The sequence below is a fragment of the Stegostoma tigrinum genome, unplaced genomic scaffold (genome assembly GCF_030684315.1).
Source record: "Stegostoma tigrinum isolate sSteTig4 unplaced genomic scaffold, sSteTig4.hap1 scaffold_80, whole genome shotgun sequence".
Lineage (NCBI taxonomy): Eukaryota > Metazoa > Chordata > Chondrichthyes > Orectolobiformes > Stegostomatidae > Stegostoma > Stegostoma tigrinum.
The window spans coordinates 398,775-413,532 of NW_026728747.1; the positions used below are offsets into that span (position 1 = coordinate 398,775).

Below are 14,758 nucleotides of genomic sequence, written 5' to 3' on the forward strand. Positions count from 1 at the left end.
CCTGAGATGCTGCTTGGCCTGCTGTGTTCATCCAGCCTCACATTTTGTTGTCATGAAATGTATACACTTCCTTTTCATCTGGGAATAAATAATTGTTCTGAACGATTTCCATTGACTAATAGCAATCTGACAAGCTTCGCAATGTAAAGAGATTTTTAGCTTCTTTTTAATTGTAAAGGTATTCTTTGGAATTAATTTGGCATATATTATTTGCATCTCAGGAAGTATGTTCATCACTGCATCTCAAAAAGTGCTCTGTTGTATGACAGCAGCTTTTTAAAGCTCACTTCAATGGTTGTGATTTTGAGTTGCCATAACACACATTAAATTACACTGTTGGCCAATCTGTCCATGATTATTTCATTATGTTATGCTTCAAACAGACAAGGAAATATTGGTGATGCAATGAAGTGGTTGACTCTCAAATATAATTGCTGTTATAGTTTCCACTTGGAAGAAAGATTCACATCAAATTGACTGGTCAAGGAAATGGGACACTGACTGTGAGTACTTTGAATGTTCGAGTTATTCCTAAAATGAAAGTTATGACCTTGATGATTTCTCTTTCATGCAGATATGAAGAGACTCTTTTAAAATATCCTCTCGGTTAGTGGTTCAGGCATAAAAGTGCAATATGTATATTTATGTATATACATGTACATGCGTCATCTGAAAAGATAATGAGGAAAAATCACTTGTGACAAGGTGAGAATGAGTTATCCAGATAGTAAGAACTGCCAATGTTGGTGTCTGAGATAACACATTGTGGAGCTGGAGGAACACAGCAGGGCAGGCAGCATCAGAGGCTCAAGAAAGTTGGGGTTTTGGGTCAGGACCCTTCCTGAGAAATGGAGGGTGGAAGGGAGCTCAGAAACAAATAGTGTGGAGGGGGAGGAGGTGGTAGGGAAGGTAGGTGGGATGGTGATAAGTGAGTACTATCCAGATTGGAACAGATTTTCCCCAGGGGGTATTGAGTACGAATTCCAAATCACTCTCAAAATCTTAGTGACTGTTAACATTGATGTTTTTTGTCTGTGTGTTTCAGTAATTGCATGACAGTTGAATGGTTCGTTGAGAGTGAGGAACCTATGGACTCTCACACACCAAGATGGAATTTAGTTTGAAGAGTGACTTCAAAATAGTTGCTTGCTTTTAAAATCTTGACCGTTTTTGCTGTCCAGTTGAATGAATTTAGCTTCATACTGCTTCAATAGGAATTAGTGTTTAATAGGAACATATTTGTGAAACTTACAGTTCCGTAAGTTTTAGCATAAACTGGTGCAGCCTTTCGGTGCTTGCAAAAAGGCTCACCTCTCCATTAATACCGAAGGAAAATTGGAGTTTAAAAGTAAGTTCACCCGCTGTCAGGGAATGAAATGTTAATGTTGACTCGAACATAATTTTTAAAAAAGTCATATCTTTGTGTAACACTGAACTCAAATTAAAATTTGGATATGCTAGTTTTACAGATGGTTGGATATTGAATTCATTTTAAATGAGGGTGAAGATCACTTTAAATCCAGCATATTTGTGAAGAAAAGAAATAGCATGTCAAATAAAATTAACTGCATGACTCTTCATAGCCCTATCTGTAGAATTTCATTCTGAACTGTGAGACAGTTGTGACCCCATACTACCTCAGTGCTCATGGCAAGAGTAAGACTCCTGTTTGACGTGCTGTGCACTGCATGGAATGGCGGCAACATCAGATTCATTGATGCTTGAGAATCAAAAGAATATGACGATAAGATTTAAAATCAAAATTTCATTGAACACTTCAAGGAATGTATTACAGGAAGAGGGGGAAAGCATGTATGACTAATAGAAGGTGGTGGCGCAGATCACATAGACCTGTGTGCTAAAACTTATCACAAATTTCACATTGAATGGAACAGTTTAAACAGGCTGGAGGAAGCAGACATGCCAGCCCAAACTTTTTCAATTTGAGCATTCTGTTCATAAACATCAGCAAAATTGTTGGAAACATGTTTATTCTTTCTCTTTTATTGCACAGAACCATACGATTGGACTGTTTTGATGAGAAATTTAAAGATTACGTGTCCCATCCGTTTGACTCACCGTTTGGTACCATAGGTTGGTACGATCTTCGTTCGAGAAGGAAAGGGGATGTTCCAGATACAGAAAATCGTCAAACCATTTACTACAAAGTCCGTTTCTGATTAGTATTAATTAATGCAGTTAACATTTTTAGCTCGACATGATTGCACAATCGAGTCAATAAGAAAATTCCATCTGATATTCCACATAAATTTTAAGTGGATATTAAAGCAGCTCATTTCTTTTTCATGCCGTCTGCTGCTTTGAAGAATGGTTGTCTTATTGTCGAAATGTTTAGCTTTGACTCCATGGCTTCTTCCATTAGCTCACATTGAAACACATGTTTCTTCAGCCAAAAATGCACGTTTACCCGGTGTTGACTAACCTTCCCCTGAAATCCCCTGCGGTCGCTCCCCTGAAAAACAACTATACCGTTTTGGATACTGTTCCGGGGGACGACTTACCAGGGGTATGCAGTAGGGTGCAGGTCTCTGGCACAGAGTCTGTCCCTCTTGCACAGAAGGGAAGCGGGGATAGGAAGAGAGTGATAGTCATTGGGGACTCAATAGTGAGAGGGACTGATAGAAGATTTGCCGGGAACGAAAGAGACTCACGATTGGTGTGTTGCCTACCAGGTGCCAGGGTCTCTGATGTCTCGGATCGTCTCTTTCGGGTCACGAGGGGAGAGGGTGACCAGCCCCAAGTCGTGGTCCACATAGGCACCAACGGCATATGTAGAAAGAGGGATAGGGATGTCAGGCAGGATTTGAGGGAGCTAGGGTGGAAGCCGAGAGCTAGAACAAACAGAGTGGTCATCTCTGGTTTGTCACCCGTACCACATGATAACGAGGCAAAGAACAGGGAGAGATTTCAGCTGAAGACGTGGCTGCAGGGATGGTGCAGGTGGGAGGGCTTCAGGTACATGGATAATTGGGGCTCATTCTGGGGAAGGTGGTACCTGTACAAACAGGACGGTCTCCACTTGAATGAGAGGGGCACGAATATCCTGGGTGGGAAATTGGCTAGTGCCATTCGGGTGGATTTAAACGAGCTCAGAAGGGGGATGGGAAACTGAGGTGTAGTCCTCGTACACAGGAGGATGAGCGTAGGGAGGACATGGTCAGGACCTCACTGTCACAGAAGTGTGCTGGCAGACAGCAAGCTGGATTGAAGTTTGACGACTTTAATGCCGGGAGTATCCGGAATAATGTAGGTGAGCTTGCAGCTTGGATAGGTACCTGGGACTTCGATGTTGTGGCCATTTCGGAGGCATGGATAGAGCAGGGTCAGGAATGGATGTTGCAGGTTCTCGGGTTTAGATCTTTCATTAAGGTCTGGGAAGGTGGAAAAAGAGGGGGAGGTGTGGCTTTGTTGGTCAAGGACAGCATAACGGCGGCTGAAAGAACCTTTGAGGACTCATCTACTGAGGTGGTATGGGCTGAGGTTGCCAAGGAAGGTTTGTTGACTGAGTCAGTGTGGGTGTAAGTTCGGAACAGCAAGGCAGCAGTCACTTCACTGGGGGTTTTCTACAGACCCCAAATAGCAGTTGGGAGATCGAAGAACTCATTGGCCGGCAGATTGTTGAAAAGTGCAAACGTATCAGGGTTGTTGTTATGGGTGACTTCAACTTTCCCAATATAGATTGAAACTTCCTGAGTGCAGATGGTTTGGATGGAGCCGTTTTTGTCAGGTGTGTTCAGGAGGGTTTCCTGACTCAGTATGTGGACAGGCCGATGAAGCGGGAGGCCATTTTGGATTTGGTGCTCGGCGATGAGCCAGGACAGGTGTCAGATCTTGTGGTGGGAGAAGACTTTGGCGACAGTGACCGCAAGAGCCTCCCATTTACCATAGCCATGGAAAGGGAAAGGAGCAGTTACCAGGGGAAGATATTTCACTGGGGTCAAGGAAACTATGATGCTATCAGACAGGAGTTGGGAAGTACAGATTGGGAGCAATTGTTCCACAGAAAGGGCGCAGCAGACATGTGGAGGCTGTTCAAGGAGCAGTTGTTGCGAGTGATGTATAAATTTGTTCCTCTGAGACCGGTAAGAAGGGGTAAGATTAAGGAGCCTTGGATGACGGGTACAGAGGTGCTTCTTGTCAAAAAGAAAAGGCAGCGTACGTAAGGTGGAGGAAGTGAGGGTCTGGCACAGCTTTAGTGTATTACAGGCCTGCTCGGAAGGAGCTCAAAAGATATTGCCTGTGCAATTGTTACCTGTTACAACCTTTGCGTCCACGCTTGCTCATTCAATGGTGTCAAGATGCCAGCAGTGCATGTACCTTCTCCATCCCCCAATGCCGTCAGCTCACACAAGACATAGTCCTTACTTAAAATCTTCTGATCAACCAAAGTTCATTGTAATGGACATTTTAGTTATCTGTCATGAAACGAAAACTGATTCTGACTGGCATGACCTGCAGTACAAATGAATATAATCTGCGAAATGAGATTTCTTATGGGCTTGCAGCCGCGACAAATAATTGCTTTTCAAAGACGTTGCATACATACATTTTTTTCTCCTATCACCTTAGATTATTTTTTTGTTTATGCATGTTGTGTGGGTTTCCAGTCAGGCCCATAAACACAGGTTGATGCCGTCACTGTTACAACACGGTATTGAAGGAGAATTTGTGATCTTTGGTGTTTCATTCCAGTGTCTGAAGGAGTGCACCATCACGCCACTTCAGAGCACTACTGGCGACGAATTGTTGCAAGTTTTCAAGTGTTACCGATTGTCACATAAAATATGGCCTTTTTGTTGTTGCACTATTCATCTTACCTGCACCATATCTCGTGTTTAGGCTTGGAAACTATTTCAAGTTTTTTGATTTACTTGTTCAAAATCATTTATGATTGTTGTCGTGATATCTACAATATGTTATTTTGATTGGACATAGAGGATTGGATCTGTCTTAATGGAAATAATGTATGCGCTTATAAAAGCCCTTCTGGGCAAGGTAGTTGCTCAGTGGTTAGAGCTGCTCATGCACTGGGGAGCCAATTGAGATTCCAGTCTTGGGTAAATATCTGTGTGGAATTGACACGTCCTCCCCGCGTCTGCGAGGGGTTTCTGCCAGGTGCTGCAGTTTCCTCCCATTGTTCAAAGATGTGCAGGTCCTTATATGTGATTTGTGAAGCATTTCTTAAATGTTTCAATCCTGCCAGCATCCAGTGCCTTGGACAAAATAACTGGAGATGAATAAAAGATACTGTGCCTTTTGTCACCATTTCCTGCTGGATTTTCATCAATCCTGCTTTATATCGGTGACAACTTCCATGACCTTTTTTGATGCTATGTCTGAATTGACAGTCTAGTTCCAAATATTTGTTGTGCAGTATTTCAAGGTCTCTGTTACAGCATACCCATGAATGTCCACTTCAAAAGATACTTCCATATCATAGAATCCCTACGGTGTGGAAACAAGCCCCTTTTGACCCAAGAGGTCCACAGCCACCTTCCAAAGAGCATCTCACCCTGACTCATCCCCCAACCCTTTCCTCAGTAACCCTACATTTCCCATGACTAACACACCTAATCTACACATCCCTAAACACAATGGGCAAGTTTGGCATGGCCCAGACACCTAGCCTGCACATCTTTGGACTGTGGGAGGAAACCAGAGCACCCAGCAGGAACCCGTGCAGGCTTGGGCAGAATGTACAAACTCCGCATAGAAAATCGTCCAACGGTGGGATCGAACCTGGGTCCCTGGCGCTGTGAGTCAGCAGTGCTAACCACTGAGCCACCGTGCTGCCCTTGGAGTTAGACAGAGCTTGTTTGTTCCTGGGTGGCCTCAAACTGCCAACCTCCACTTCGTGGCAAAAGTGCTGACCAACTGCACTCATCTTCACTGGTTTTTGCTTTTTATCATTGAATTCAATCCTTCAAACTCTATGATAAATATTTAAATTTCCATTGATATGTGAGGGTTGTTTTTAGTACGCAGTATTGGTTTATTATGTTTCATTGGTACATAATGAATATTGTATGTATATGCAAATGGGCAAGTTGGTAACGATGCAGTCCACAGACCTGGAGGATAATAACACTGTCCTTCAATCGCCCACGATGCCCTCTGCAAATTGGTAGAAAACAAAAATTTCTATAAAATTCATCTCTCCTCCCGTCAGTCGATCAAAATTAATTCAGGATTTTGTACAGGCCAATAACCGTAAGATTACACGAGCCTAAACAAAACTACTGGCTCATATTAGTTCAGTAAAGTGAAAGGGCAACAATAGAGGTAGTAGGAACTGCAGATGCTGGAGAATCTGAGATAAGAAGGTGTAAAGCTGGATGAACACAGCAGGCCAAGCAGTATCATTCGGCTCTACACCTTGTTATCTCAGATTCTCCAGCGCCAATTTTCTGAAGCAGGGTCTCGTCCCGAAACATCAGCTTTCTTGCTTCTCTGATGCTGCTTGACCTGCTGTGTTCATCCAGCTCTCCACCTTGGGCAACAATAGAGTATGCTTTAAGTCACTAGGTATGTTACGTGGGTTTGTCTTCCTTAGGGTGGAGTTAGTGGAACCGAAAAAGATGTCTCCCTCACAGCGTTTGTGACAAAAGAATTGCATCGTTCCTTGGCGGCCTTTCAACAGAAGAATATTCAGAGATTTCACGAGTGGTAAGAATGTAACTTCTTTTACTTCTCTTTTTCTCACTTTTTCCAACAATTGGAAAATAGATTTTAGAAATAACATTGAGCTGATGAAGTGTGAAAAGAAGAATAATTCCAAGCAGTGGTGGGAGTTGGTCAGTGAGGTGGGAGGAGTGGATAGGTGGGAGAGAAGGCGGACAGGTCATGGAGGCGGGGATGAGGGGAGGAACTAGTCTTGGGATGAGGTTGGCGGGTGGGGAGATTTTGAGGGTGGCCAAGTCCACATTGAGGCTGTTGAGTTGGAAGCTCCCGAGGCGGAATATGAGGTGCTGCTCCTCCAGTTTCTGGGTGGTTTGGTTGTGACACTGGAAGAGGCCCAGGATGGACATGTCATTCAGGGAGTGGGAGGGGGAGTTGAAGTGATGCAATGATTTGGACATGAAAATAGAAGGTGTGGTTAGTAAGTTTCCCAATGATTGAAGGTGTAGTAGCCAGCCAAGAAGGTCACCTCAGAATACAATGGGACATTGACAAGGGCCAATAAACTGAGGAATGGCAGGTGGTGTTGAGGTTAGACAAATGTGAGGTGCTACATTTTGGAAAGGCAAATCAGGGCAGCACGCTGGAGTGCAGTTTCGTAGTTCCATCAAAGTACAGCCACCGGTAGAAAGGATATGAAGGAGACATTTGGTGTGCTCGCCTTTATCGGTCAGTGCATTGAGTATAGGAGTTGGGAGATCACTTAGCAGCCATGTAGGACGTTGGTTCGGCTGCTTTTGGAATACTGCAATCGATTTTGGTCTCCTTGCGAGAGGAAGGATGTCGGCGCAACATTGAGGGCCGAAGGCCTGTTGTGCGCTGTATTGTTGTCTGTTGTAAACTTGAAAGGGTTCAGAGAAGATTTACAAGGATGTTGCCAGCATCGGAGGTTGGAGGTATACCGTGGGCTTGAACAGGCAGCTATTTCTTGGAACTTTGGAGTTCAGGGCTGACCATATAGAAGTTTATACAATTACGAGGGACGTGGATAGAGCGAACAGCCAAGATCTTTTCCCCGGATTGCTGGAAGCCAAAACTGGAGGGAATAGGTTAAAAATGAGAGAGGGAAGATTTAAAATGGACCGGATTTTTTTCATAGTGGTGCATGTATGGAGTGAGCTGCCAGAGGAAGTGATGGAGGCTTGTACATTTAAAAGGCATGTGGATGGGTATATGAATAGGCTGGGTTGAGAGGAATATGGGCCAAATGCTGGCAAATGGGACTAAATTAATTTAGGATATCTGGTCAACATAGACAAATTGGGCCAAAGGATCTGTTTCCCGACTGTACATCTCTGTGATTCTAAGTGTCTTTTTTCTTAACCACGTGGCCCATAATTAGAAAAACGTGAATCAGGATTTGGGAATGTGACAATTCTAATTGGATCTGTTTGATGAAATTAACTCTGTAGGTAATGGTGGTTAATTTATGATTCGTCAAATTTGAGTTTATTGCAGCGTCCTATAGAATAGAGGAGACACATGTAATCAAAATTGAAAATCAAAACTTGGTAAAATTTTGCATTGGAAATACATGACCAACCATTGGAGGAGATTCATGACCATTGCATTCAAGTGAGAACAACAAATGTGATTCAGTGACTCAGTGAAACGGGATGCAGTGACTCAGTGAAATTGGATGCAGTGACTGAGTGAAATAGGATGCAGTGACTGAGTGAAGTGGGATGCAGTGACTGAGGGTAATGGGATGCAGTGACTGAGGGTAATGGGATGCAGTGACTGAGGACAATGGGATGCAGTGACTGAGGGTGATGTGATGCAGTGACTGAGTGAAATGGGATGCAGTGACTGAGGGAAATGGGATGCAGTGACTGGGAAATGGGATGCAGTGATTGATGGAAATGGGACGCAGTGACTGAGGGTAATGGGATGCAGTGACTGAGGGAAATGGGATGCAGTGACTGAGGGAAATGGGATGCAGTGACTGAGAGAAATGAGATGCCGAGACTGAGTGAACTGGGATGCAGTGACTGATGGAAATGGTATGCAGTGTCTGTTGGAAATGGGATCCTGCGACTGAAGGTAATGGGATGCAGTGACTGAGGGTAATGGGATGCAGTGACTGAGGGTAATGGGATGCAGTGACTGAGGGTAATGGGATGCAGTGACTGAGTGAAATGGGATGCAGTGACTGAGGGGAATCGGATGCAGTGAATGAGGACAATGGGATGCAGTGACTGAGGACAATCGGATGCAGTGACTCAGGGCAATGGGATGCAGTGACTGAGTGAAATGGGATTGCCGTGACTGTGGAAAGGAGATGCAGTGACTGAGGAAATGGGACACAGTGACAGATGGAAATGGGATGCCCTGACTGAGTGTAAAGTGAAGCATTGAGTGAAACGGGATGCAGTGGCTGTGTGAAATGGGATGCACTGGCTGTGTGAACTGGGATGCAGTGGCTGTGTGAACTGGGATGCAGTGACTGTGTGAATAGGGATGCAGTGACTGAGGGAAAGGAGATGCAGTGTCTGTTTGAAATGGGATGCTGTGACTCAAGTGAATGGGATGCCGTGACTGTGGGGAATGGGATGCAGTGACTGAGATAAATGGGATGCAGTGACTGAGATAAATGGGATGCAGTGACTGATGGAAATGGGATGCAGTGAATGTGGGAAATGGGATTCAGTGACTGTGGGGAATGGGATGCAGTGTCTGAGGGAAATGGAATTCAGTGACTGAGATAAATGGGATGCAGTAATTGGTGGAAATGGGATGCAGTGACTGAGGGAAATGGGATGCAGTGACTGTGTCAAATGGATGCAGTGACTGAGTGTAATGGGATGCAGTGACTGATCAAAATGGGATGCAGTGACTGACAGTAATTGGATGGAGTGACGGACGGTAATGGGATGCAGTGACTGAGGGAAACGGGACGCGGTGTCAGAGTGAAATAGGATGCAGTCAATGAGTGAAATGGCCTGCAGTGATTGAGTGAAGTGGGATGCAGTGACTGAGTTAAATGTGATGCAGAGGCTGAATGAAATGGGATGCAGTGACTGCTTGAAATGGGATGCAGTGACTGCTTGAAATGGGATGCAGTGACTGAGTGAAATGGGCTGCTGTGACTGAGTGAAATGGGCTGCTGTGACTGAGCGTAATGGGATCCAGTGACTGAGGGAAATGAGATGCAGTGTCTGTTTGAAATGGGATCCTGCGACTGAAGTTAATGGGATGCAGTGACTGAGTGAAATGGGATGCAGTGACTGAGTGAAATGGGATGCAGTGACTGAGTGAAGTGGGATGCAGTGACTGAGGGTAATGGGATGCAGTGACTGAGGACAATGGGATGCATTGACTGAGGGTAATGTGATGCAGTGACTGAGTGAAATGGGATGCAGTGACTGAGTGAAGTGGGATGCAGTGACTGAGGGTCATGGGATGCAGTGACTGAGGGTAATGTGATGCAGTGACTGAGGGAAATGGAATTCAGTGACTGAGATAAATGGGATGCAGTAATTGGTGGAAATGGGATGCAGTGACTGAGGGAAATGGGATGCAGTGACTGTGTCAAATGGATGCAGTGACTGAGTGTAATGGGATGCAGTGACTGATCAAAATGGGATGCAGTGACTGACAGTAATTGGATGGAGTGACGGACGGTAATGGGATGCAGTGACTGAGGGAAACGGGACGCGGTGTCAGAGTGAAATAGGATGCAGTCAATGAGTGAAATGGCCTGCAGTGATTGAGTGAAGTGGGATGCAGTGACTGAGTTAAATGTGATGCAGAGGCTGAATGAAATGGGATGCAGTGACTGCTTGAAATGGGATGCAGTGACTGCTTGAAATGGGATGCAGTGACTGAGTGAAATGGGCTGCTGTGACTGAGTGAAATGGGCTGCTGTGACTGAGCGTAATGGGATCCAGTGACTGAGGGAAATGAGATGCAGTGTCTGTTTGAAATGGGATCCTGCGACTGAAGTTAATGGGATGCAGTGACTGAGTGAAATGGGATGCAGTGACTGAGTGAAATGGGATGCAGTGACTGAGTGAAGTGGGATGCAGTGACTGAGGGTAATGGGATGCAGTGACTGAGGACAATGGGATGCATTGACTGAGGGTAATGTGATGCAGTGACTGAGTGAAATGGGATGCAGTGACTGAGTGAAGTGGGATGCAGTGACTGAGGGTAATGGGATGCAGTGACTGAGGGTAATGTGATGCAGTGACTGAGGGAAATGGGATGCAGTGACTGTGGGGAATGGGATGCAGTGACTGTGGGGAATGGGATGCAGTGATTGAGATAAATGGGATGCAGTGACTGATGGAAATGGGATTCAGTGACTGTGGGGAATGGGACGCAGTGACTGATGGAAATGGAATTCAGTGACTGAGATAAATGGGATGCAGTGAATGAGGGAACTGGGATTCAGTGACTGAGATGAATGGGACGCAGTGACTGATGGAAATGGGATGCAGTGACTGAGGGTAATGGGTTGCAGTCACTGAGTGAAATGGGATGCTGTGACACTGTGGAATGGGATGCAGTGACTCAGTGGAATGTGAAGCATTGACTGAGGGAAAGGAGATGCAGTGAATGTGGGAAATAGGATGCTCTGTCTGAGGGTAATGTGATGCAGTGACTGAGGTTAACGCGATGCAGTGACTGTGGTTAATGGGATGCAATGACTGAGGGAAATGGGATGCAGTGACTGATGGAAATCAGATGCACTGTCTGAGGGAAATGGGATGCAGTGTCTGAGGAAAATGGGATGCTGTGACTGAGCGTACTGGGATGCAGTGACTGAGGGTAATGGGATGTAGTGACTGATGGTAATGGGATGCAGTGACTGAGGTGAAATGGGCTGCAGACACTGAGTGAAATGACATGCAGTGATTGAGGAACGGAGATGCAGTGACTGTGGGAAATGGGATGCAGTGACTGATGGAAATGGGATGCAGTGACTGAGGACCATTGGATGCAGTGACTGAGTGAACTGTGATTCAGTCACTGAGTGAACTATGATTCAGTCACTGAGTGAACTGTGATGCAGTGGCTGAGTGGAATGGGATGCAGTGACTGGGAAATGGGATGCAGTGATTGATGGAAATGGGATGCAGTGACTGAGGGAAATGGGATGCAGTGACTGAGGGAAATGGGATGCAGTGACTGAGGGAAATGGGATGCAGTGACTGAGAGAAATGAGATGCCGAGACTGAGTGAACTGGGATGCAGTGACTGATGGAAATGGTATGCAGTGTCTGTTGGAAATGGGATCCTGCGACTGAAGGTAATGGGATGCAGTGACTGAGGGTAATGGGATGCAGTGACTGATGGTAATGGGATGCAGTGACTGAGGTGAAATGGGCTGCAGACACTGAGTGAAATGACATGCAGTGATTGAGGAACGGAGATGCAGTGACTGTGGGAAATGGGATGCAGTGACTGATGGAAATGGGATGCAGTGACTGAGGACCATTGGATGCAGTGACTGAGTGAACTATGATTCAGTCACTGAGTGAACTATGATTCAGTCACTGAGTGAACTGTGATGCAGTGGCTGAGTGGAATGGGATGCAGTGACTGGGAAATGGGATGCAGTGATTGATGGAAATGGGACGCAGTGACTGAGGGAAATGGGATGCAGTGACTGAGGGAAATGGGATGCAGTGACTGAGAGAAATGAGATGCCGAGACTGAGTGAACTGGGATGCAGTGACTGATGGAAATGGTATGCAGTGTCTGTTGGAAATGGGATCCTGCGACTGAAGGTAATGGGATGCAGTGACTGAGGGTAATGGGATGCAGTGACTGAGGGTAATGGGATGCAGTGACTGAGTGAAATGGGATGCAGTGACTGAGGGTAATGGGATGCAGTGACTGAGTGAAATGGGATGCAGTGACTGAGGGGAATCGGATGCAGTGAATGAGGACAATGGGATGCAGTGACTGAGGACAATCGGATGCAGTGACTGAGGGCAATGGGATGCAGTGACTGAGTGAAATGGGATTGCCGTGACTGTAGAAAGGAGATGCAGTGACTGAGGAAATGGGACGCAGTGACAGATGGAAATGGGATGCCCTGACTGAGTGTAAAGTGAAGCATTGAGTGAAACGGGATGCAGTGGCTGTGTGAAATGGGATGCACTGGCTGTGTGAACTGGGATGCAGTGGCTGTGTGAACTGGGATGCAGTGACTGTGTGAATAGGGATGCAGTGACTGAGGGAAAGGAGATGCAGTGTCTGTTTGAAATGGGATGCTGTGACTCAAGTGAATGGGATGCCGTGACTGTGGGGAATGGGATGCAGTGACTGAGATAAATGGGATGCAGTGACTGAGATAAATGGGATGCAGTGACTGATGGAAATGGGATGCAGTGAATGTGGGAAATGGGATTCAGTGACTGTGGGGAATGGGATGCAGTGTCTGAGGGAAATGGGATGCAGTAATTTGTGGAAATGGGATGCAGTGACTGAGGGAAATGGGATGCAGTGACTGTGTCAAATGGATGCAGTGACTGAGTGTAATGGGATGCAGTGACTGATCAAAATGGGATGCAGTGACTGACAGTAATTTGATGGAGTGACGGACGGTAATGGGATGCAGTGACTGAGGGAAACGGGACGCGGTGTCAGAGTGAAATAGGATGCAGTCAATGAGTGAAATGGCCTGCAGTGATTGAGTGAAGTGGGATGCAGTGACTGAGTTAAATGTGATGCAGAGGCTGAATGAAATGGGATGCAGTGACTGCTTGAAATGGGATGCAGTGACTGCTTGAAATGGGATGCAGTGACTGAGTGAAATGGGCTGCTGTGACTGAGTGAAATGGGCTGCTGTGACTGAGCGTAATGGGATCCAGTGACTGAGGGAAATGAGATGCAGTGTCTGTTTGAAATGGGATCCTGCGACTGAAGTTAATGGGATGCAGTGACTGAGTGAAATGGGATGCAGTGACTGAGTGAAGTGGGATGCAGTGACTGAGGGTAATGGGATGCAGTGACTGAGGACAATGGGATGCATTGACTGAGGGTAATGTGATGCAGTGACTGAGTGAAATGGGATGCAGTGACTGAGTGAAGTGGGATGCAGTGACTGAGGGTAATGGGATGCAGTGACTGAGGGTAATGTGATGCAGTGACTGTGGGGAATGGGATGCAGTGACTGTGGGGAATGGGATGCAGTGATTGAGATAAATGGGATGCAGTGACTGATGGAAATGGGATTCAGTGACTGTGGGGAATGGGAAGCAGTGTCTGAGGGAAATGGAATTCAGTGACTGAGATAAATGGGATGCAGTGAATGAGGGAACTGGGATTCAGTGACTGAGATGAATGGGACGCAGTGACTGATGGAAATGGGATGCAGTGACTGAGGGTAATGGGTTGCAGTCACTGAGTGAAATGGGATGCTGTGACACTGTGGAATGGGATGCAGTGACTCAGTGGAATGTGAAGCATTGACTGAGGGAAAGGAGATGCAGTGAATGTGGGAAATAGGATGCTCTGTCTGAGGGTAATGTGATGCAGTGACTGAGGTTAACGCGATGCAGTGACTGTGGTTAATGGGATGCAATGACTGAGGGAAATGGGATGCAGTGACTGATGGAAATCAGATGCACTGTCTGAGGGAAATGGGATGCAGTGTCTGAGGAAAATGGGATGCTGTGACTGAGCGTACTGGGATGCAGTGACTGAGGGTAATGGGATGTAGTGACTGATGGTAATGGGATGCAGTGACTGAGGTGAAATGGGCTGCAGACACTGAGTGAAATGACATGCAGTGATTGAGGAACGGAGATGCAGTGACTGTGGGAAATGGGATGCAGTGACTGATGGAAATGGGGTGCAGTGACTGAGGACCATTGGATGCAGTGACTGAGTGAACTGTGATTCAGTCACTGAGTGAACTATGATTCAGTCACTGAGTGAACTGTGATGCAGTGGCTGAGTGGAATGGGATGCAGTGACTGGAAAATGGGATGCAGTGATTGATGGAAATGGGACGCAGTGACTGAGGGAAATGGGATGCAGTGACTGAGGGAAATGGGATGCAGTGACTGAGGGAAATGGGATGCAGTGACTGAGAGAAATGAGA

General features: G+C 45.9%; 1 long non-coding RNA gene across 2 annotated transcripts in view; it reads left to right on the forward strand.

Moving 5' to 3' along the window:
- Positions 1-6,530: 6,530 nt before the first annotated feature.
- LOC132209283 (uncharacterized) overlaps positions 6,531-14,758 on the forward strand; it is a 33,540-nt gene continuing 25,312 nt past the window's right edge. For both annotated transcript variants that reach the window (XR_009445386.1, XR_009445385.1), the window contains exon 1: positions 6,531-6,687. This is a non-coding gene — a long non-coding RNA (uncharacterized LOC132209283). The remainder of the gene's footprint in view (positions 6,688-14,758) is intronic.